This window comes from Aythya marila, assembly GCF_965140915.1.
Source record: "Aythya marila genome assembly, chromosome: 2".
In the NCBI taxonomy this organism is placed as follows: domain Eukaryota; kingdom Metazoa; phylum Chordata; class Aves; order Anseriformes; family Anatidae; genus Aythya; species Aythya marila.
The window spans coordinates 139,995,557-140,022,121 of NC_139043.1; positions in this window are offsets into that span (position 1 = coordinate 139,995,557).

Genomic DNA, 26,565 nt, shown 5'->3' on the forward strand with positions numbered 1-26,565 from the left:
TTTCTTACTTTCCAATAGTACTTATAAATTTATCCATTTACACCCTTTTTGAGTGAGGTAGAAATCCTTAGTTTCACACCCATAGTGAGGATTATACTTGTTACAAGTATTTGTGTGCTTTAGTAAATAAACATAGGAAAATTGAGACAGATTAGCCATCTTCAAAGTCACTGATGTCTCCATGATTTTCACAAAAATTCTATGTATAAAAGAAATAATTTCTTCTTTCTAAAATTTAGAATGTGTCTTGGCTTTTTGTGACATCTGTACAGATGTTTTTTCTGCTCTGTTGTGCCAGTTTTGTGTCTTCAACCTGTGAATAATCCCTCCTTTATGAACAGTCTTAATCTGTTAATATTATAACAATACCTTTTATTTTGCTTTACTTGTACCATTTTACTTTATCATGCAGGACAACTGGAGGATCAGGCCCAGTCAGCATGTGTTCATCAAAGGCAAATTAAGAATAAGTTAAAAATATCCTTAGCACTGTTTATAAAGTAGTCTAACTCCAAATTTGGATGTTATTACTTTCTAGTGGGTATGTTGAGTTAGAGTTGATCTTAGATCTTAGAGTTGATCATTTGTCCTGTTCTTGGAAAAACAGACTTACTATTTTTTCTCTTTAGAGAAATGTTGATAGACAGGAAACAAGGGGAAATGCAGGCATGTAGAAATGGGACCACCCCATAGCTACATGCTTCCTAATGGTGTTCACAGTGTAGCTCCTAAAAGTATGTGTTTTTTTTTAGCATCAAAATTAAGGTATATAAATATGAAAAATCCCTATTATATCACAGAATCACAGAATCACTGAATTTCTAGGTTGGAAGAGACCTCAAGATCATCGAGTCCAACCTCTGACCTAACACTAACAGTCCTCCAATAAAACATATCGCTAAGCTCTACATCTAAATGTCTTTTAAAGACCTCCAGGAATGGTGACTCCACCACTTCCCTGGGCAGCCCGTTCCAATGTCTAACAATCCTTTCGGTAAAGAAGTTCTTCCTAACATCTAACCTAAAACTCCCCTGGCACAACTTTACCCATTCCCCCTCGTCCTGTCACCAGGCATGTGGAAGAACAGACCAACCACCACCTCACTACAGCCTCCTTTAAGGTACCTGTAGAGAGCAATATGGTCGCCCCTGAGCCTCCTTTTCTCCAGGCTGAACAAGCCCACCTCCCTCAGCCGCTCCTCGTAGGACTTGTTCTCCAGGCCCCTCACCAGCTTCGTCGCCCTTCTCTGGGCTCTTTCGAGCACCTCGATGTCCTTTTTGTAGCGAGGGACCCAAAACTGAACACAGTACTCAAGGTGCGGCCTCACCAGAGCCGAGTGCAGGGGGACGATCACTTCCCTAGACCTGCTGGCCACACTGCTTCTTATACAAGCCAGGATGCCGTTGGCCTTTTTGGACACCTGAGCACACTGCTGGCTCATGTTCAACCGACTATCCACCAATACTCCCAGGTCCTTCTCTGCCTGGCAGCTTTCCAACCATTCCTCTCCCAGTCTGTAGTTCTGCTTGGGGTTATTGCGCCCCAGGTGCAGGACCTGGCACTTGGCCTTGTTGAACTTCATACAGTTGACCTCAGCCCATCGTTGCAGCCTATCCAGATCCTCCTGCAGAGCCTTCCTACCCTCGAGCAGGTTGACACATGCACCTGACTTGGTGTCATCTGCAAACTTACTGAGGGTGCACTCACTGCCCTCATCCAGATCATCGATGAAGATATTAAAGAGAAGCTATAGAATAGCTTCTGTGCCATTTGAAATCAGTGTCATTGGAAAAAAGGTCAAATTCAAGTGATATAAATTACTGTTTGCAAAAGCAAATAAACAATCACATTTTCCTATACCCATTACAATGAAAAACAGTTGACTTTGTTATAAATCCTTATTATAATATTACACTTATAATAATTACAATGCAAATATCGCAGTATATTTTATTTCATTTTGCAGATAATAGCAAATTTTATGACAACAACTATTTGATTTGTGCCTCTACTTAGACTTGCACGTGTATTTATATACAAGGTGCTTGTGCCTTCAAAAAGGTACAATTTAAATTTTAAAATTTAGGAATTTGATGGAACATATAATTTTGTTATTGTGAAGTATGTCTCAACTTTAGATTTATTCCAAATAGTTTCTACTTTGTGAAAATTATTCAAAATTGTATCATTATGACTTTCGGAGATGAAAAACAACAGCAACAACAACATTCTTCTTAAGTGAAGATTTCTTCCCTGAGGATCAGCGTGGCAGATGCCAACATGTCACCTCAAACTGTTCAAAATAGTTATTTAGCAATCAACTGCTTAAACACTAGGATTGTCTTCATAAGTGTAAACTATTTAAGTACAATGCTATTGCTCACTTTTTACTTAAAATAATAAAATATATATATATATATTTACATATATATTTTGCTTTAAAAACTGAAATAAAACACTTTTTATACAATATCTTGTCTGTAGGCCATGGCATTGCATATTAAGTAAGGTATATGTGTCCACATTGACGTTGTGAAGGCCATGCTAACTGTAATTACTTTTTTTTTTTTTTTTCTGTCATTTCCTCAGTGCCACCATGCATTTATTGGTCTTTCTCCGTCTGTTTTGTTGTTGTTGTTGTTGTTGTTTTGTTTTGTTTTGTTTTGTTTTGTTTTTGTTTGTTTGTTTTGTTTTGTTTTGTTTTTTGTTTTCTGTCGTATTCCCAAACTGCCAAATATTTGTAACAGACTGCTTTTCTTCTAGTAAGTGAAGTCCTAACAGGACTATACATCTGAATGTGTTTGCAGTAACATGGAAGAAATATAATGGATCGCTCTGGTCTTTATCACCTTGGAAGGTTCCATTGATATTTTATGTAATGTAATTAAGCATTAGTTAGATCCCAAGACCCTGAAGGCAAACTTGTGGCATTTGTGTTTAAACTGTTGTATTAGTTCTGACCAATTTGTTTTTAATCCCTCATTCCTTTGCACTTCAAATACTAAAAATTAATGAAAGCTTGTTGAAATAGTGTTTGTCCTTTTGTTTGTTTGTTTGTTTTTCCCCCTCAAAGGGAGCAATGTAAAGAACTTTTATGGAGATTATTTTTAGTGAAAAAAAAAAAATAGTTTCATGTTATGTATTGCTTCTTATCCTGATTGCTTAATGCAGCACGTAATCTGTTATTTGTCCTAAATATATTTCCACTGTTGATGCTAATGTACAATCTTGATGTCTAGATAAGAGTGAAGTAGAAAATCTGAGTAAGCACTATGCAAAGTGTTTTCCTTCAAGGTATGAACAGTCCAGCACATTTCTGGATGAAAATCATTTTTCTTTATGCGTGGAAGTTTGAAATGACAGGATGATGGCCTAAAAATAAATAGGCTGCAGATTTTGTTGATGTTGTTGTTGTTGACAGGTGGTCCTTTAAATAGGCGGAAATAGACATAGTGAGATTTGATAGTTAGATGCTGAAACTGGACAAAATAAAATTACTATCAGTAGGTTTTTAACATGGCAGCAATAAATCATTGTATAACTGATCTAGTGCCATAATGTATTCTCATCAGTTTCAGCCTTTTAAGTCAAGGTTAGGTATCATTTCAAAGGGCATGTTATTGTGAAAATAGAAGTAACATTTCTTAACTGAGGTTTTACCATTTGTACTATGAAGCACTTTAAATCAGAGTTCGTAACTGGACCTCTCTTTTTACAGGCTATTTGTCTGAAAATATGCATACATGGATTAAACTCTGTGATGTAGTCAGCTGCCAAAATCTTCATATCATTTGAGATATTTACTATACATGCTTGGACTGCAACCTGTAGTCCAGATGTTGAATGAGTTCCCTTAATTTTTTTATCTACTAGACACGTGAAGATAACCCAATGGGCTGCACGTGGACAACCTGCTCCACCGTGATCCTCTCCATTGGCTGTGGAGGAACTTCTGCTGAGGTGCCTGGAGCACTTCCTGGCCTCCTTCTGCAATGACTTTGGTATCTGAAGGGTTGTTTCTCTTTACTTTTTCTTACTTACTGTTTTACAGCACTTTTCTTTTTCTTAAATCTGCTCTCACAGAGATGCAACAAGTATCACTCATTGACTCAGCTTTGGCCAGCAGTGGGTTCCTTTTTGGAGGGGCTGGAACTACCTCTTATCTAACATGCAGCAGCTTATGGACTCCTCACAGACACCACCCCTACAAACCCTTGCTACAAACCCTTGCTACTTCCACCACACTGTGGTGGAAGCTGAACTCCACCAGACCCTCTCTCTCACTGCATATATTCCAAAAGTATGTATAAGCTTCCGGAGGGGGGGAATATGATTGAAAGGTCTCAAAGATTGAGATAAGGACAGGGAGATCATTCAACAGTTATTGTCCCAGGCAAAACAGACTCACTCAGAGAAGATTTATATGATTTATTGCCTATAACCGGCACACTAGAACAGTAAGAATCTAAAAGCAAACTAAAAACACCTTCCCCCCATCTGCCCTCTTCTACCTCCTCCCTCTGAGCCACATAGGAGAATGGGGAATGGGGGCTCTTGTCAGTCTGTGCTTCATCTCCACTTCACGGTCATTCTCTGCCCCTGCTCCATGTAGGGTCCCTCCCATGGGATGCCATCCTTCCTGAACTGAGCCTGCAGGGGCTGCTCACAGGCACTAGCTCTTCAAGAACTGCTCCCACATGGCTCCATACCATGGGGTCCATCCGTCAGGAGCAAAATGCTCCAACATGGGTCTCCCACAGGCAGAAACTCCCCCCACACCCCAAGCTCCTGTGTGGGCTCCTCACCATGGGCTGCAGCTCCGGCCCGGGGCCTGCTCCTGCGGGGGCTCTCCATGGGCCAGAGCCTCTTCCAGGACACATCCACCTGCTCCTATGTGGGGGTATCCATGGGCTGTAGCACAGCTATCTGCTCTGGCATGCCACATCATAGCCTGTTCCATCAGGGGCCCCTCCACAGGCCACAGGGGAACTTCTGCTGTGGCGCCTGGAGCACCTCCTGCCCTCCTTCTACACTGGCCTTGGTGTCTGCAGGGCTGGTTCTCACTTCTCTCTCTCCCAGTTGCTGTTGCTCAGAATTTATTTATTTATTTTTTTCCCTTTCTTCAATCTTCTCTCCCGGAGGCCCAACCAGCATCGTTCCCTGGCTTGGCTGAGGCCAGCAGTGCTTCTCTTTTGGAGCTGGCTGTGCTCTGATGTGGGGCAGCAGCTGGGCTCTGCTCACAGAGACCACCCCTACAGTGCCCCTGCTACCAAACCCTTGCCACATAAACCCAATACACACAGAAGCCCAATACAAGTGGCAGATCCAGAAGCATTGTTTATGTCTCTGTTGTATCTATCTCACTAAAATGGTAGAGTATATGAGAAACAAGTCTTTGTATAGATAAAAGTAGTGCTTAAAGGGTATTTTAGGAAAAAGAAAGAAGAATTTGTGAGAGAAAAAACAAACAAACACCTAATTAAAGACTAGATTGTTTTGTTTCTGGGCATAACAACAACAACAACAACAACAATAATAATAATAATAATAAATCATGTTGTGTATAAACCAAAAGAGAGGTGGATCTTACATTAAATAAGGCCATATATATATATATATACTTGTTAAGCAGATGAACAACTAGAAATTAAACACAAATAAATCAAAATAGGCTAGATTTATAGATATTACAATATTGCAGTGATAAAAGAAATGGTAAAATCAGGGAGAATGAGCAGTGATAAAGCCTTTAGCATATGCTTAGGAAATATCCAGGTTTTAGGGGAAAAAAAAAAAAAAAAAAGTGAAGTTAGTCAAAATAAATACTTTGCCAAGGCTTTCATAGACAATTAAACAGTACGTGTTTGAAGTCCAGAAAGGAACTTCCCAAGAAAGAAACTACAGAATTCATGAAAGCTAAATTTTCAATAAATGGAGTATAAATATCATATCTGTCATGTATGTGAAATGCAGTGGAGTAGAAGCAAATACAAGAGCATAAACTGTAACTGGGATGTAAAAGAAGCTCATTCAAATATAGAAATTCTAAAAATATTAAATGGAATGACCAGTCTTGCATTTAATGTCTCTTATATAACTTTGTATAATGAGAATGAATTATAAAGAGCTTATGGATATAAGTAAGAACTGGTCTGATATTTTTATCACAGCCAAAAGAATCAGAGTCACTTGTCAGTGTGTTAAATAATATCACACAGAAGAATTTATGTTTTATAATTATCATTATATATATACACATCTATTTTATATATAAACATACACATTTGCACGTATGCATAAAATGCCACAGCACTGCCCATCTCTGAGAAAGTGCAAAGAATACTAGAACTGTGTAATCACTCACTAGTAAGTAGCAAGTCCTATAGATATGCACACACATTTATTTTCAACAAATAGTTTAGATTGAATATTGGTCTGAATTCAGTGTTTACCTGTCAATGAACAGTCTGTATACACCAAATGCACTAAATCTCTTGAGGCCTTCTGTGAAAGGGAGTGAATTCTTTACCCACTTAAGAATTGCAAAGAAGCTTTAGGCACTGACAGCTCAGCCTGAGACTTCTGATTCTGAAGGATCTGGCAGATGTGAACAGTAGGCAATCTGAATCATCTCCTGAGTTTAGACTCACAAATTCTGCTCAATCTTGTCTCCATCTGCAATGTAGTACAATTTGAACTGACTCCATTGTCTCCAATGAGTTGATTAACTACAAGAAAGATACTTCCTAAGCTGTAAAAATGGGAGCCATATTAATGGAGGACACAGTGGTAGACAGAGAAAATCCAGACAAAAACTACACTTTCTTTGCCTGTGAAGCATCTATGAAATAAATCAAATCAGACACATAATATATACAGCAATGAAAAATTTGGCTTGAGTAGTGAGAATATTAATCAGACAAAGAGATTAGTCATATTATCCCTGTTCTTTTATTTTAGTGTCCCTTTTAATCAGTCAGTAATATAAGTACTGGGGAACAGGAAGATATACAGAAAAATACAGAAAATAAATAGTATGACAATGTAAACAGGATTTTAGCCATTGCTATTCTTGCTGATACTGCTAAGTCAAACGAAGAAATACTCTACCGTAAAGCTAGGTTAAAGGTTTTGTACTGCTTCTGCAGATGCTGTCATGTTCCATTTAGCACCATTTTCACTTGTCTAATCCAATCATTATAAAATATTTTGTTACATGTAAGAAGGTAAATGCTAAATTGATTTAAGTAGCTGAATTCCATATCTGTCCATGGTTTAAAACCTGTAGCTAATATTTTGTTAGCATTAATATAATCTATCCTACTTTATGTTGATTATTAACACTGTTACTACACAGTGCACTCCTACTATCATTGCATGTGATCATGTGATAATTCAGTTTCAATTAGATACTGTTAAAAATATGTTAAAGATTTTTTTTTTTCTGTTTATTTCTTATAAACTGGATGTGATCTGTTCTGTCCTCTCCAGGTTCAGTACTTATTTTTGATTATCTAGTTGTAGCAGCAATAGTCACCACTGGAAACAAGCAAGTATCAGAGTCCAGTATTATCTGAGCAGGTTCTTTGAGGCGTTACGCATGTGAAGGACTTAATGTTAGTTGGTGCTATATGGGATTTTGAGCTGGTAGAGTGATACAGATACATATATCACAATGCAAGTATAAATTATGCTCATTTTGTACAGGGGGTAGGAAAAAAAATAAATAAAAGGAGAAGTTTAATGAAAGGAGAAAAAAGAAAAAAAAAAAGCAAAGACCACACAAAAGCGGGAGGAAATCTGTTCTCTCATTCTGTCCTGGTTTCAGTTAGGACAGAGTTAATTTTCTTCCTAGTAGCTGGTAGAATGCTATGTTTTGGCTTAGGATGAGAATAGCACTGATAATATGCTGATGTTTTAATTGTTGCAGAGCAGTGCTTACGCCAAGCCAAGGACGTTTCAGCTTCTCACTCTGTCCTGCCAACGGGCAGGCTGGGGATGCAGCAAGAGCTGGGAGGGGACAGACCCAGAACAGCTGACCCAAACTAGCCAAAGTGGTATTCCATATCATCTGATGTCATGTTAAACAATATATAGGGATGGCTAGCCAGGGGGAGGAGGGCTGGGCTACTCGGGGATAGGCTGGGCATCGTTCAGCGGGTGGTGAGCAATTGCATTGTGCATCACTTGTTTTGTACACATTATTATTAGTAGTACTATTATCATCATTATTGTTATTATTATTATTGTTGTTATTATTATTTTCCTGTCTTAATAATCTGTCTTTATCTCAACTCACAGGCTTCACTTTCCCATTTCTCTCCCCCATCCCAGAGAGGGAGGGGGGAGGGTGAGTGAACGGCTGTGTGGTGTTTAGCTGCCGACCAGGTTAAACCACAACAAATTCCCATCAGAAAATGATATTCAGCCACTTTTTGAGAAGCAGGGCCTCAATATGAGCAGAAGTTTCTTGGTAAGACAAATGTTTCTATAACAAGAGTTCCCTCTTCCCCCAGATCACCCACCCCCTACCCTTTTGACCTCCCCCCAGCTTTACTGTGACATGATATGGTATGGAATATCCCTTTGTCAACTTAGGCGAGCCGTCCTCCTGATGTCCCCTCCCCATGCCTACCCCCAGACTGCTGTCCTTTTGGTGGGGCAGAGTTGGAGAGGAGATGGTCTTTCTGCTGTGCCAGCACTGCTCGGAAATAAACAAAATATTGTGATATCAGTGCTCTTCTAGCTACAAGTGCAAAGCACAACACTATACAGACATATTGGGTCTGTGTGTGATGGAGTTAACTTTCCCTGCAGCAGACCATACGCTGGTGTGCTCTGCACTTGTAGCTAGAACAACACTGTTATCACACCAGAGTTGTGTCTATTGCTGAGCAGTGCTGGCACAGCATCAGGACTTCCTCCAAACTCCACCAAGAGCCAGTAGGCTGAGGGTGGACAAGAGATGGGAAGGGGACATCATCAGGGCAGCTGACCTAAACCGACCAAAGGGATATTCCATACCATGTGATATGACACTCAGCAATAAAATATGAGAAAGGGAAAGGGCAGGGCTCTCATTATGAAGACATTTGTCCTCCAAACAGCTGCTACTCATATTGAAGCCCTGCTTCCCAGGGTGTGGCCAAACATTGCTTGTTGATTGGAAGTAGAGAATTATATGTTTTTTCTCTCTCTGTACTTCCATGTGGCCTTTGCTTGTTTTTTCTTTCTTCCTTTTCCCTTTAATTGAATTGTACTTATCTCAACACATGAGCCTATTTTTTCTTTCCAGCATTCTTTCCTATTCTGAGGAGGGGGAGTGAAAGAGTGGTTGTGGTGGACTTCAGTTGACCAGCAGAGTAAAAACACCACTACAGGCTGTTCTGGGAAAGGTTTACTCCATCCCAGATAGACCCAGTACATCACATAAAGTTAATCTTTCCTCCTCAGACCTGTCTTCTGTTGTAGACATTCACTGATCAATCACAGATGGTAGAAAGAACATACTTGTAATTCATACTGCTACTTTGTTGCTATTCTACTTGTTCTAGTGTTAGAGCAGGATGACACTACAAAAGAATTATTATTATTTTAATAAGTATGCAGTGACAGCATACTCCTATGCTTGGAAACAAAGTAGGCAAGGGAAAAGCACTTTCTCATGTAGAAAGCCTAGGGAGCAGCTGGGAGCAGAGGCTGATGGAAGCTGAGACTCACAGGAGTTTAAATTAATATTTTTATAGCAAGTCTGTATTCATTTTACTACTTTAGAACTCTTAATTTGAGGGGATATCAAACAACAGGAAAAAGCTAATAGCATTTTTTTTTTTTAAGCTGTGTTGCAGGTAAGTTTATACAGTTTGTCTCTCTATGCTAACCTCTCATAATCTCTTTGAAAAGAATAAATGAGGCAGGAGAAAGATGGTTACAGTCATATTGTTCTGGTGAACACATAAACCAATCTGAGAGATTCTTTACATTATTAATTCTGTCACAGCAAGGAAAGATAGAAAAGACTTGTGTAGAGGGCAATCAACATTACTTTTCATACAGAGACATTGCTAGTGTTATGCAGTATATAGCCAGTGCCACTTACAGCTGGACCATTATTTTTTATTGCTTAATTTTCCTAAACTGTGCATAAAATACTAAGATGTCCAACTGTTTTGTGGAAGAAACATAACTACCTTGGATATAAGTTCCTTATGAAAGATTTCGTGTTCCAAAATAAATGTAAAATCCGATGAAGAGCTTATTATAGTAAAAAAGTCTGATTGAGTAAAAATAAATAAAAAAGCAAATAAATAAATACATTTAGTACCTTAATTTTTTATCTGATTTGTAGTTCAGAAGGGTATGCCATAGCCCAAGTTAAACAAGGTCTTTAGTTTGCACTTCATTCCACACAGCCACTGTGCTAGCTCAGAAAGGAATCTAATTCATTCATTAAATGGAGATGTTATCACCTGGAACTTGAGGATACAAATGAGAAAGCAGAATTAGTAGAAAATTAGTCCTGCTCCCAAGAATAGCATTATTGTACCATGGGCTTGACTGCAGTGTAGCAACAGTTTCTCTTCGCAGACACACTGGACAGACTCCTCCAGTCCTACTCTCTCCTAAACAGAAAACCAGATTTAAGTCTGGGTCTCAGTTAAGAAAGAAAGCACCTGTTCTGGTGGGAGCAAAACATGAAAGATAGTTGAAAATTTGTGTTCATTTCATTGCCAAAATGTTATATTTGTGCAACTGCAGTGAGACACAGGTAAACCAGGACAGGTGATTTGGATGAAAATAGCTCAAGCCCAAGTAAGCAGCAAATTGTAACCTCTGTTCAAGAATGGTTACTAGCAGCAATACAGGCTTGTAACAGATCTGGCAGAGTCCTGGAAAGCCTTCTGTACCAGCAGGTATGTAATAAGAGATGATTTCTGTTATAAAAAGTTCACTGACTCAATAGATAATAAGATGAAGAGAAAAATTGGCATGTAAATGCTTGGAAAGTTCCATGCTAATGCTCTCTTATACTGCATAGAAGCTGGGTAGAAAATAAGTCCTAATACAGTCTTCAATTTCTCTCTTCTGGGGATGTAGACAAAGGCAAACACAATCTGGATTGCCTTTCCTCTCAGTGTTAAAGTAGCTCTCTGAGATTCTCTTTACCTTTTTTCTGTCTTACTTTCCTCATTCAGGCTGCCACAGTTTCAGAGCATAAACTGCTTATTAAAAGGCAGAATGAAAAATAGCAATCCTTCTCCCACTTTCACTTTCTTCTAGTCTGAAGGGAAGGTAGTTCCATTTTGCTCATAAGCTTTTCAGTTGTGTTTGTGCAGCAAAGATGAAATTACTGAAAGAAAGAAAAAAAAATTATCAGTTTTGCTCTTGGTTCTACAACAGATTGTTTCAGGATCATTCTTATCTTTGATCCTTTGCTATTGAAATACTCAGGAACAGAGGGGTATTGTCTTGATAAATGATATATTTGGAAAAGCTGATCTTAAGGCAGTTTTCTTGTTTTGGCAATTTCTACATTTCCCTCCTACTATATATCAAAATGTATTTTTTTTTATTTAATATCATTTTATCAATTTAACTTCTGAAGCTAAAAAATGACAGAAAAGTGCATGGAGCTAAAAATTAAGGTTAAAATCTGTGTCATTATTAGAAAAAGAAAACAATGTATATAATTTTGATTTTCCTTTTCATGAAGAAAATGATAAATTTAAATTACATGCAAATATATCTGAAATTATTTTTATTCTTTTCCTTATTTTAAATTTGCCAATTCTGCATGATTTTTTCAATCTTAACAAACGTGCTTTTTACTTCCCTTACAATTTATGTTACAAAGATACAAACCCAAAAAATATGTCTTTCATGAAAACACAGCAATAAAAAAGCTATTCTTTCTTAGTACTGCCTCTTCTGCTACTTGCTGATGGTGCCAGCATGTCTTCATACTTGTATACAAACTGTCATACTCAATGAAGTAGAGAGATTGTATGGAATGTAGAGATGGACCAAAATAACAAATAAATGCTTTGTTTACATTTCATGGATGCCTTTCAGGCAACTAATTGCACCAGGTTTATAGTACATATCTTCCAAGTATTGACAATGAGTAGTAGAACAACTATTGCTAGAGTTGCCAATTATATATAAATGTGTGATTTTGGAGTGAAAAGCATTGCACTATTCTTCTCACCATGTCCATACTTGGCACCATTGTGTAAATCTGAATTTCGGAAGGTGTATATATTCAGTTACACATTTCAGGGATTTTTGTTTTGTTAGTTTGATTTTATTAATAATGAGTAATAATAGCTACATCTAACTGTCTCATCTCTGGGAGGGTATAGCTACACTAACATTTTGAGTACATTTGATAATTGTCTGAAACTGATCTAGACCACTGCATTATATATCTCCTTTAGCATTCCTGGCAAACATCAAAGCCATCCACATGTATTTTCATAACACGGTGAAAAATTGCCCACTGAGCAGTCTTTCTCAAAAACAGAAATATTATGTTTATAAGCATATATTCAGCATTAATCACAAGAAGACAAAGATATTTATAGCTATTTTCTTTTTATTAATATGTGAATAGAGGTGGGGTTTTTGGTTGGTTGGTTAGTTGGTTTCTTTGGTGTTATGCTGTGAAAATGTAGGAATTTTAAAGAAAATAACTGTTATGAAGCCAGAGTTAAAGAATACCTGTACTACCTATAAGTGGAAATAAGCCAGATAAAACTATTTGATTTATGTACTTTGCAAAAGGATGTAACTTTTTATATTCTGTGAAATGTTTGAAAAATGTTGTATTTTAAGAAGCCCCAAGGAACTGAGCTGACCAGACAAATGACAGTATTTATATTTTGTTTTAAACCTTTGAAATTATTTCAGCACAATAAAATAATTTTAGAAAAGAAAAAAAAAAAAAAAGTTACTTTTTGATAAATTATTTTAAATACAACTTTTTAAGAGAAATCAGCATTTTTAAACATCAGGAAGTGGCTAGACACAGAAACTCTTTTTTTTTCATTGCTATGCATCATACTAGGCAACAGATAAAGATAAATGAATGTAAATATCATTGTACTTAAAATGTATTTATGCTCTGCATAAAGAAAAATTTTGAATTATTAGTGTGATCTGCCAGGACTTCTTCAACTGTAATACTCAAAATATTTGCATTTATTGTAAAATTCTTCCCTTGCAGACCCATACTGACAAGAAATCCAAAATTAATGTACATGTAATGGAATGTGTGATCAATCTTGTATGTCTTTTCTCTCCAGATTGGTCAATGTTACTGACTTTCTTTTAAAATTCAAAGTACTACATAAGGGCTCTGTGTTAGCTGAAGTAACTACAAGATGGTCCCAAGAGCTTCCCCTTGTGATAACATGTTTTACCCACAGTGTTTCCAGAAAGTCAAGTGTCTGTTTTATGAATCAGAAACTGAATATATGAACTCTCTCTATATATATATTATATATATAAGTCTTGCAAAACCAAATGCAAACTATGCTTTTGTCTTAATGTTAAAATACTATTAAAATAATACAGTTTTATCTCAGGTCAAGCGTATACACTATGTATCTTGAATTTCAAAAACATTTCATAAAATAAGTGTACAAAAAGACATGTTTTAATTTTTAACCCAGGGATGTGTTGTAAAGAATTCTGTTGATAAGGATCTATTAACGAACACAATGTTGTTAGGAGCTATGTGTCAGAACTGAATGTAAACAGGGCACTCATTTGTAAAATGATTACCAGTGTTGTATCCCCTATCTCAATTAACTGCCAGCTGAAGTCAAATTCTCCTAATGTGATTCATTTTAACATAACAAGAATAAACAGTTTTGCCATGCAGAACTAACTGATTATTTCAGATACAGTGGAGACCCTTACTTAAAATGTCAGCAAGATTATGAATTCATGCTAAATAAGTTAATGAAAAGATTAATATCAGTGACAACAGTGCTTCCAGATATAACTCCTTATTATGCCTAAAAACTAAGCTCTTATCTTTTTTTTTTTTTTTTCTGACTAATAGACATTTTATTTGAAATGAATAAATTCTTACACTACTTGAAACTAATTGTTAAATTGAGAGTTTAATCTGTTTTCCCCAAGTTAAATAATAGACATATATTTCCATGGATTACTTTTGTTGGTTTTCAGTCCTGCTGTATAAGAGTCTGTAACAGTAAGGAAGTGTTTATACAGTGTATAAATTTTACTCAAAAGCATTCTTGTATATAACACTTAACCCTCAGTCTCTGAGGCTTTGATCCAATGATCTTTGTAAAAAGAAAGCAAACAATAATAAACAACAACAAAAAACTATACAACTTTCCACTTCTAAGTGATCCTATTGATCCCAAAGCACCCGTTTCCTTCCTTTTTCTTCATTAACTCATTTGCATTTTCCTTTTCTCATTTCTTTATCCTCTCTTTCTGTTTCACTTCCCAGCTCCATAAAAAAGTCATACTTCTTGCTTCATTAGACTTTTTGAGATTTTGTATAAGATGTATTCCACTTGCCAAGGCAATCGACTGAGGCAGATGCGTTCCGCAACGGAGCAGGGATCGGGACAGGCAGGGCTTTTTTTTCGGCATTCAGGCCACTCGAGGCAGCAGAGGGAACTGCCAGGGCCCAACAGCCCTCGGGAGGGAGGCTGACGAGGTGTAGGCAGAGCCAGCAGCGCCCCTCTACCCTGACGTTCAAAAGCAGGCCCTAGGGAGCGTGATGACCAGGATGGGCAAACAGGGCAGGATGCAGCAGTTTGAGCAGGGAGGGTCCCCTGCCCCTAAGAACAGATCTTCTAATGGCTGTCTTCCCCTAGCTAGGCCACAATGGTCTACAGCAGGCAGAGAGCTCTCCCTAGGAAGTCTGCATCCACCAAGACTGACTGCCCACTCAAAAATGTGGCAGTTCAGGTCTTGGGATTCAGGGAATGCCTGAGCCTGTTGCTGCCCTCTGAGGGCAGTGGAGACACTGTTTGTGTGAGGTGTGAACAGGTGGATGACCTGGTCAGCCTGGTAGCAGAGATCAAGGAGGAAGTTGAGAGGTTGAGGGCCATCAGGGAGTATGAGCGGGAGACAGACTGATGGAGCAACTCCCTAACAGGCCTGAAGGAGAGGTATCGGGGTGAGACACCCCAAATGGGGGCGGACTGCTCTGTTGCTGTCAGGCAGGGGACCTGGGAGCTGAGGAGGAATGGAGACAGGTCCGTTCTTGAATTTGCAAGCAGCGCCCTCCCCCCCCCCCCCACCAACCCTACCGACCCCACCTTCCCAGGTGCCCTTACATAACAGATTTGAGTCCCTGGAGCTTGAGAGACCGGTGGGTGAGGCTGAGGTAGAAAGTGTACCCAGGAGGATGCCTAGTGTGAGGAAGTTGACTCCACGCCTCAAGACTGCCTCCACCAAGAAAGATAGAAGGGTAATCATTGTAGGCGACTCCCTTCTCAGCGGCACAGAGAGACTTATTTGTGGGCCTGACCCTACCCGTAAAGAAGTCTGCTGCCTCCCTGGGGCCAGGGTCAGGGACATTGCCAGAAAACTTCCCAACCTGGTTTGCCCCTCTGATTTCTATCCTCTTTTGATAGTCCAGGCTGGCAGTGATAATATTGAAGAGAGAAACCTGAAGGCTACCAAACGAGACTTTAGGGGACTGGGACGAGTAGTGGATGGAGCGGTGGTACAGGTGGTGTTTTCATCCATCCCTACGGTGGCAGGGAGGTGTACAGAGAGGACACGGAAAGCCCACCTGATAAACACGTGGCTCAGAGGCTGGTGCCAACACAGAAATTTTATTTTTGACCATGGGGTGCTTTACTCGGCACCCGGCCTGATGGCTGCAGATGGGACCCACCTATCTCTAAGGGGAAAACAGATCCTAGGCCAGGAGCTGGTGGGGCGCATTGAAAGGGCTTTAAACTAGGTAAGAAGGGGGATGAAGCTGGAATAAGTCTTGTTGGAGGTGTTCTGGGGGAACAATGGCTAGGCCAGAGGAGAAGGCAATGGCCCAACTGAAGTGCATCTACACTAATGCACGCAGCATGGGTAACAAACAGGAGGAGTTGGAAGCCATCGTGTGGCAGACAGGCTACGACTTGGTTGCCATCACGGAAATGTGGTGGGACCACTCTCATGACTGGAGTGCTGCAATGTCTGTCTATAGGCTCTTCAGAAAGGACAGGCAGCATGGAAGGGGTGGTGGTGTGGCTCTCTATATCAGAGAGAGTTTTGATGTTGTGGAACTTGAGGCTGGGAATGATAAGGTTGAGTCCCTATGGGTTAGGATCAGCGGGAAGGCCAACAAGGCAAGCATCCTGGTGGGGGTCTGTTATAGACTGCTGAACCAGGATGAGAAGACTGATGAGGAGTTCTACAGGCAGCTGACAAAAGTTGCAAAATCATCAGCACTTGTTCTTGTCGGAGACTTCAACTTCCCAGACATATCCTGGAAGCACAACACAGCCCAGAGGAAGCAGTCTAGGAGGTTTCTGGAGAGTGTGGAAGATAACTTCCTTATGCGGCTGGTCAGTGAGCGTACCCAGGGAGGTGCCCTGCTAGACCTTCTCTTAACAAACAGAGAAGGACTGGTGGGAGATGTGGTGGTCGGGAGCTGTCTTGGGCAGAGTGACCATGAGATGGTAGAGTTCTCCATTCTTGGCAAAGTCAGGAGGGGGATCAGTAAAACCGCTATATTGGACTTCCATAGAGCTGACTTTGAACTGTTCAGGACACTGGTTGGTAGAGTCCCTTGGGAGGCAGTTCTGAAGGGCAGAGGAGTCCAGGAAGGCTGGGTGCTCTTCGAGAAGGAAATCTTGGTGGCGCAGGAGCGGTCTGTCCCCACGTGCCCAAAGACGAGCTGGCAGGGAAGAAGACCGGCCTGGCTGAACAGAGAATTGTGGCTTGATCTTAGGAGAAAAAAGAGGGTTTACAATCTTTGGAAAAGGGGGCGGGCCACACGGGAGGACTATAAGGATGTTGTGAGGCAGTGAAGGGACAAAATTAGAAAGGCCAAAGCTCATCTGGAGCTCAATCTGGCTACTGCCGTCAAAGACAACAAAAAATGTTTTCACAAATTCATCAGTGCAAAACAGAGGACTAAGGAGAATCTCCAGCCTTTACTGGATGCAGGGGGGAACTTAGTTACAAAAGATGAGGAAAAGGCGGAAGTGATTAATGCTTCTTTGCCTCAGTCTTTAGCAGCAAAACCAGTTGCTCTCTGGATACCCAGTGCCCTGAGCTGGTGGAAGGGGATGGGGAGCAAAACGTGGCTCTCATAATCCACCAGGCAATGGTTGGCGACCTGCTACGGCACTTGGATGTACACAAGTTGATGGGGCCAGATGGGATCCACCCAAGGAGCTGGCCAAGCTGCTTTCCATCATTTATCAACAGTCCTGGCTATCGGGGGAGGTCCCAGTTGACTGGCGGCTAGCAAACGTGACGCCCATCTACAAGAAGGGCCAGAGGACTGACCCGGGGAACTACAGGCCTGTCAGTTTGACCTCAGTGCCAAGGAAGCTCATGGAGCAGATTATCTTGAGAGTCATCACGCAGCACTTGCAGGGCCAGCAGGTGATCAGGCCCAGTCAACTTGGGTTTATGAAAGGCAGATCCTGCTTGACGAACCTGATCTCCTTCTATGACAAAGTGACACGCTGGGTGGATGAGGGAAAGGCTGTGGATGTGGTTTACCTTGACTTTAGTAAGGCCTTTGACACCATTCCCCATAACAGTCTCCTCAAGAAACTGGCTCCTTGTAGCTTGGACTGGCATACACTTCATTGGTTAAAAACGTGCTGAATAACCAGGCCCAAAGAGTCGTGGTGAATGGAGTCAAATCCAGCTGGGAGCCAGTCACTAGTGGAGTTCCCCAGGGCTCGGTGCTGGGGCCGGTCCTCTTTAATATCCTCATTGATGATCTGGATGAGGGCAGTGAGTGCACCCTCAGTAAGTTTGCAGATGACACCAAGCTATGCGTCTGTGTCGATCTGCTAGAGGGTAGGAAAGCTCTGCAGGAGGATCTGGATAGGCTGCAACGATGGGCTGAGGTCAACTGCATGAAGTTCAACAAGGCCAAGTGCCGGGTCCTGCACCTGGGGCGCAATAACCCCAAGCAGAGCTACAGGCTGGGAGATGAGTGGTTGGAGAGCTGCCAGGCAGAGAAGGACCTGGGAGTATTGGTGGATAGTCGGTTGAACATGAGCCAGCAGTGTGCTCAGGTGTCCAAAAAGGCCAACGGCATCCTGGCTTGTATAAGAAGCAGTGTGGCCAGCAGGTCTAGGGAAGTGATTGTCCCCCTGCACTCGGCTCTGGTGAGGCCACACCTTGAGTACTGTGTTCAGTTTTGGGCCCCTCGCTACAAAAAGGACATAGAGGTGCTCAAAAGAGCCCAGAGAAGGGCGACAAAGCTGGTGAGGGGCCTGGAGAACAAGTCCTACGAGGAGCGGCTGAGGGAGGTGGGCTTGTTCAGCCTGGAGAAAAGGAGGCTCAGGGGCGACCATATTGCTCTCTACAGGTACCTTAAAGGAGGCTGTAGTGAGGTGGTGGTTGGTCTGTTCTTCCACATGCCTGGTGACAGGACAAGGAGGAATGGGCTAAAGTTGTGCCAGGGGAGTTTTAGGTTGGATGTTAGGAAGAACTTCTTTACCGAAAGGATTGTTAGACATTGGAACGGGCTGCCCAGGGAAGTGGTGGAGTCACCATTCCTGGAGGTCTTTAAAAGACATTTAGATGTAGAGCTTAGCGATATGTTTTATTGGAGGACTGTTAGTGTTAGGTCAGAGGTTGAACTAGGTGATCTTGAAGGTCTCTTCCAACCTAGACTATTCTGTGTTTCTGTGAAATATAAAAATAAATTCACTAGCAATTTATTTCAGCAGAGAAGAAAATATTAGTCCTTCGCTTGGCATTCTCCATATCCTTTCTCCTGTTCAATAAATAAATAAATAAAGGAAATAAGGATATATTGCCTAAATATATTTTCCTTTGAAAATATTCAAGAACAAGTAAAATGCTAAGTAAATACACTCTGAAAATTATTGACACAAGCATACCCTGTAAACAGGTGTGTTACTCTAAAATGAAGTCAGCCTACATTGATTCCAGTTGTATTGAATATTTTATGGCACAATAAAAATATTCAATGACATTTGACATGATTTCCCCCTCCATTACATCAACCATCTTTTTTAAAACCTAAACCTCTAAAAAATTTTACCTCCAAATATGTATTTTTTTCCAATGAATATTCTTGAACCTGCTTTTACGCTTAAATGTATGTAATACCCATTTTTGCTTTGTACTCTCCCTAAAAAGCATGATGATTCTTTTTTTTTTTTTTTTTTTTTTTTTTAACATAAGATACACAAAATGTTGGAGCTATACCCCCTTTATTCAAGAGTTTCATAACTGAAGGTATGTACATACCACAAAAAATTTTCTGCCTTTTATTTAAGCTTTTATTTATATATATCATATATGACTTTGCAACGACAAGAGGCGTGATTGATTAATAGGATTTGACATGACATGTCTTGCTTAGAAAATTCAGAAAACAATGTTGCTTAGTATTAGTCTATCAGAAATGACATGTATGTCACCATGTGACTAGCTTTCCAGACAAGGCCCAGTCGTAGCCTCATTTCCTTGGGCATAAAAACACTGACACTCAAGAAAAAAAGATGATGACTGTCATGTCTTCCTCTGCTCAATAGGAGCTCTTCCAAAAAGCCTCTAAGGCTTTCCTTTTCTTTTCTGTGTGACTACAAAAAAATATTTGTTCAACACATTGCTGTGAGAGACCTACTACTAGTTGAACTGAAGTCACCTTTGGAAAATGTATTTTATATTACTAACATGGGTTTTGGTTAAATGAGGGATTCTTGCAATTCTGAAGAAAGAAATAGAGATACATTAGTATATGTACATACACACAAATGTACATATACATGTGTTTACATCATCCTATTTGGTACACTTCGTGTGTGAAAAAAATTTTGTGAAAAAGATTTACGAGTAGTCCTGGACACTGAATTCCACTCAATTACTGTACTGCATAGTACTACATAGTACTACATAGTACTGCAGTTCATTTTGCAGTGTTTATAATCAGTAAGAGTGAAAAATAGATGAAAATATTCACATTTCAATCCTTATAACCATAACCTAATAAAAATATGAATAAACAATTATTTTTTATAATATAGTATTTAGACATTTGTATATATATGTATACACACAAATATCTAAATATGAACTTTTACACTTATATGGTATACACACATACTCCTCACACATATGTTTTAATGTAATTAAGTTTCCATGAAGGAGAAAAAATTAAAAACAAAAATTAAAAAAAATATATATAATTGTGAGAGCTTAGTTGCCTTCAGGCTATAGAAGCAACTTTCAAAACCATTATTTTCATCCACTCACATGTTCAGACAGAAAACAGGATGAGAGTGGTCTGCAAATACCTCCCAAGTTTGTATCTGGCATTCAGTAAAATTGCTGTCTTTCGTACCTTTTGGTTCTTACAGCAAAAGATATGAGAGGCTGTACGAAAAAAAAAAAAGATCTATATATTGCTTCTGACTTTTAATTCTGAGTCAATATTAGGCAATGACAATAAATTTCATTCTTTTATATGAGCTGAACCCCTTTTCATGGGGATAATATGAGTTAAGATGCTTCTCAAGAAACCTTGAAAATAGCTGCTCTACGTTGCAGTATAATACATAGTAACAACAGAACTAAGAGTTGTGAAGGTCGATTCTTCAGGCACTGATTCCTCAGGGAAACCAGAGTGTCCCCACTTCTCAATCTGCATATGCAACCTCTCACATCCCAAGTAGTCACAAAGCACTTCATTGCCTTAGGCTATTTCAAAGTCACAGTTGCTTCATTCTAATTAAAATATATTTATACTGGTTAATAAAAAATAGCCTTTCTATGAGAGAGTACAATATTGTGTATAAGAAATCCCAGTAGTCCCCACAAAAGCTATTTCCATACTGTTCACTAAACCACTCTTCTAAAGAAATCCAAAATACTCCAACTGGGAGAGAATGTGACAGAAGGAGATGGATGATGAACACTTCTTAGATGTTCTTACAAAGGAAAGAAGAAATGTGGAGGGGACTGAAGTCCTTTAAAAGACAAGAAAAAAAAATCAAAAAAAGGAAAAAAATGTCTCAAGGTGTGTATCACTTCTCAGACTCTCCCACTCATCTGTCCCTGAATACATATATATATACGTATATATATACATATATACATTAATATGTATATATATACGTATATACATATATATATATACATATATATGTATATACGTATATATACATATATACATTAATATGTGTGTATTAAAAATACTCAAAATATACTTCACTTTTATTTTATATGAGTTTCAGAAGAAAACTGAGGTTGTTAGAATTGAAACTCACAAGGAAAGCGTAAAACTGAATGAACAAGCAACCCTCTTCCTGAATATTTTACATCCCTCATCTTTCTTGTTTTATGTGTTGATAACAAAGAAAAAATGTTAACCTATAACCTATATTTATCAAATTTATTTATATTGTTGTCTGTCTCTTCCTGACTTTTTAATATAACATTCTTAGAAAACACAACCATACTTTTAGAAAAGGCAAATGATAAATGCTAGCTTTTTTTTTTTTTTTTTTTTTTTTTTTTTAATGAGAAAGTAACTTTTCAATCCAAAGTCCATTCTTTCATCAGTCTACTCATTAAAATATATGTGTAAGAGGCTTGAAGCATCTTGTAGGATGGGAACTTTCAGTTATTCTTAATACAGATGTATTCTGCACTGACAGTCATGAGATTATAGTTGAGTTTTTGGGATAAAGGAAATGAAGTCCTGTAAGGAAGTTAGGTAGTATCATGAAAAAACATGCTAGAGATGCAAAAGAAGTGACTTGAAATCAGATGAAGAAAACTGACAAAATGACAATTTGATTTAAAATAAAAATGTAGAATGTTCTATGGTATTTTTTTTCCTGTCTCAAACCCCCAAAATGTAGCCAACAACACTGTAACAACAGTGTATTATATTTGTTTCTTTTTAGTACCTATGATCAATATAATATCTAAAGAGTATGTGCAAACAAAAAACAAGTTTATGAGGATACATATGCTGATATGCCATTCAAAACATTCTCCCTATCTGGATCAGAGGGATAGTGTTTACCTTCTGGGATACAACATTTGCAATTGAGAAAGACCAGAAAAGTTTTGTTTAACATTGAAGCACTGAAGAAAATTGAAGAATGATGAGGTTTCAGGCAGCAGACTGCCACAGACATCTGTCTTCATTTATGTAATTGGTGTCGACTAAATTGTAGACAAATGTCTAGAATACTAAAGTAGAAGAAAAATACACACACACACAAATCAAAGATATTTTAACTTATTGTGACAAAGTAAATTTTTATAATCTTATGTGCAGAATGGGACCTTAGAAGTTAAGGAAATAATCAGTCATAAAAGTAAGTTCACCCAGTGAATTATGATTTTCCCATCACCTGAGTTTAAAACCAATGAACTTATTTTCTTCACATTTTTCACAGATCTGTTTGTATTTGTGGTGGACAAATAAACTTGTATCTGATGGACAGCTAAACTCTACTAGGGTCTCACTCCCACTCCTCAAAGGAATGGGGGGAGAAAATATGATGAAAAAGGGGTCAAGGGTTGAGATAAGGACAGGGAGATCACTCACCCATTACAGTAATGGGCAAAACAGACTCAGCATGGGGAAACTAGTATAAATGTCCGTTACTAACAGAATAGAGCAGTGAGAAACTGAAAGCAAACAAAAATCACTGGTTGCAGTTAGTCCATAACATTTCAACCCTGCCACTCCTTTTTCCTCACTCCCTTCCCCTACTTCAGTTCTTCCCATGGGATGCCATCCTTCCTGAACTGATCCTATGTGGGCCTCCCACAGGTTACAGTTCCTAAGGAACTGCTCCAATATGCCACAGGTTGCAGTCTTTGAGGGATGGACTACTCCAGCATGAGTCTTCCACCAGGCTGCAGTTCCCACCAGACCATCAGCTCCACCATGGGCTTGTCTCCACAGTCTGCAGCTCCAGCCAAGACTCTGCTTCTGTGTGGGCTCTCCACAGTCTGCAGCCTCTTCCAGGCCATATCTGCCTGCCCCACCGGTGGCTCCACCATAGGCTGCATTGTGGAGATCTGCTCCACTGTGGAACGCATGGGCGCCAGGGGGACAGCTTGCTCCACCAGGGGCTTCTCCACAGGCCTCAGTGGAACTTTTCCACCTGGAGCACCTTTAGCTCCTTCTTCCTCGACTTTGGTGACTTTAGGGTTGCCTCTGTCTAAATTTTCTTACTCCTTTTTCCCAGTTTCTATTGAACATCAGAGTTTATATTTGTTTGTTTGTTTGTGTGTGTGTGTGTTTGTTTTCCCCTTTCTTAAATCTGCTCTCCCAGAGGTACAACGAGTGCTCAGCTTGGCCAGTGACAGTGTCGTGGTTCCGCTCAAGTGGGCAGCCAAGCTCCACCACAGCCACTCTCTCACTCCCCCTCCTTATAAAGAGAAATGGAGAGAAAATATATGAAAAGGGCTCAAAGATTGAGATAAGGACGAGAAAATCAGGCAGTAATTATTGTAACAGGCAAAACTGACTCAGCATAAAGAGATAGTAAGATTTATTGCTTATTACTAACAAGCTAGAGAAGTGAGAAACAAAGGAAAGAAACCAAAAGCACCTTCCCCCCCCATCCACCCTCTTCCATCTCCTCCCCCTGAGCGGCGCAGGGGAACGGGGGAATGGGGGTTATGGTCAGTCTACAGTGCTCCTTCTCTGCTGCTCCTTCTCGGTCACTCTCGTCCCCTGTGCTGTGGGGTCCCTCCCACGGGATACAGTCCTTGATCAACTGATCCGGCGTGGGCTTCCCACAGGCAGCAGCTCTCCCAGAACTGCTCCAGATATGGGTTTGTACCGCGGGGTCCATCCCGCAGGAGAAAACTGCTCCAACCTGGCTCCCCCACAGGCAGCAGCTCCTGCCAGGTCACCTGCTCCTGCGTGGGCTCCTCTCCATGGGCTACAGGTCCGGCCTGGAATCTGCTCCGGCAGGGGTCTTCCACAGGTGGCAGCCTCCATTGGTGCAAGTCCACCTGCTCCACCGTGGTCTCCTCCATGGGCTGCAGCATGGAATCCTGCTCCACCGTGGTACTCCATGGGCTGCAGGGGGACATCCTGCTTCACCATGGTCCTCACCACAGGCCGCAGGGGACTTCTGCTCCGGCACATGGAGCACGTCTTCCCCTCCTTCACTGACCTTGGTGCCTGCAAGGCTGTTCCTCACTCCTCTCACTCTCCCAGCTGCTATGTGGCACAGCATTTTTTTTCCCCTGTCTTAAATATGCTCTCACAGAGGTGCAAAACAACATCGCTTATTGGCTCGGCTCAGGTCAACAATGGGACCCTTACCAAACATGGGGCAGCTTCTAGATCCTTCTCACAGAAACCACCCCTATGCCCCCCTGCTACCAAAACCTTGCCACGTAAACCCACTACAGACAGGTCCATTTTCATGCTGTTCGGAACTGGCTCTTAATCTGACATGGGGCAGTTTATGGTCTGTTTTCACAAAGGCCACCCCTGTGTTCCCCCACTGCCAAAGTGCTGCCATGTAAGACCAATGCAGCATTCTAAATTTACTTAAATAAAGACTATATTTTGTATATCATAAATCATTCAATTTTTATGTACTTTTACAGTAAGTATTGTATAACTTTTGTACTGTTAATCTGAGCAGATTTTTTTTTTTTTAAAGGAATACATATAGAATAGAGAACAATCATCTTTAAACTTTATTCAAAGGTCTTGCTGCAGTTTTCCTGTTATTGACTTAAAGCAAATGGTCTTAACCTTGTGAGAAATTATATTTTGACCATAGTGATTTTAACCTACAATACCACACTTAAAGAATAATTTTGCATTTCTTATTAATTTAACATTTGTTGACTGCTACTTACTTAGTTTAAACAAAACAGACTTTTGAGAACAGCAGACTGCCCCCAAGACCTCTTTTTAGTTCTCCAAACCAGAGGTCCAATGTATTCACCAGCAGTGTACTGGAATAAAATGGGAGAATTATAAATTCTGTAGGTAAAATAATGTTGTTATTCATGAGAAATATTGCTCCCCCTAAATCAAAACAAAATAAATATACAAACAAACAAGAAAAAAAAAAATAAGTACTCTAACACCAGCATTTTTACTCGTCAGTATTTACAAAAAAATTCTATGTTTAAGAAATCACATTGTATTGCTGCATGCCAGGCTGGGTTCATTTTACTTTAATTTAATTTATTCTTGAATGTAATCCCCAATAAAACACAAATGGTTTAATTTGAGCTTAAACTAATTCAACTGTCTTCTAGAGAGCTCCTGTAAGTTTTTTTATGCAAACTTATTGACTTTTTGTAACTGGACTTCGGTTTCATACTGGGACCACAGGCTGATCTTTTCAACATTAAATGTGTAAGATCTTTTACAGAGATTATGACACTCTCATTATTTTACATTTTCCCATACCTTATTCTACATTTTCCAGACACTTCTATTAGATAAAGAATATTTAAGTTCTGTGGTTTCAGTCAGAACAACTGAGCTTGTAAAACTATCTATCAAATTGCGTCATTTTCATTTCTAGATTTCTTAGGAAGCATTATCTGCTACTGAAGTCTTGGGCAATTTAAAGTCTATTTTAACAACTGTTTTGGTGGTTAGATACAAACAAGATGATTCATTAACCAGAATTAATGTTTACTAAATGGCTGTCCTTTTAACTGGCTAGGGTTCTTAAAGTTGGTATACAGAATCATTCCCCTATCCTCTAACTTTTTATAGATGAATATCCTTCATAAATAATTCATCTGAATTGTTCCCATTTTCAGATGAAGCCTTAGTCTCAATGAAGAATGAGAACTATGTAATTGGCTTTAAAGAGGCTGTTGAGTGGTTCTACATGTAATACTGTTGTCTGCAAAAACAAGGTAATTAGAAATAAAGATTTTATATATTAAAGCTGAAGTGGAAACTAGGAATGAATTTTACTTTTCTTCTCTTGCTGATGGAGAAATTGACTTACAGTACTGCACATATCAGTGTGCAATGTTCTGTCACAGACAGGAGAACACTGATGTACTTCCTAGTAGGTCATGTCTTCACTACCAGCAGAACCTGCTCAGATGTCTTGATTCTTCCTGCACCACATTCAGATACTGAGGAAAGATTTAAGGAAATTTCTGTCTCCATTCTTATAGGAAATATGGTTTTATTTCTTGGACATAAATGTGCATGATTGGATATGGACAAGGCTGATGTTTTTAGACTATCAGCAAATGTTTTCCCTGGAAGAGCAGCAGATACCCACAGAAAACAGTATATTTGCTGTTAAAAAGGATGGTATTTTTAAGTATTTCAAAAGTGTTCTGAAAAATGTAATATTTCTAAAGTTTCATTGGCA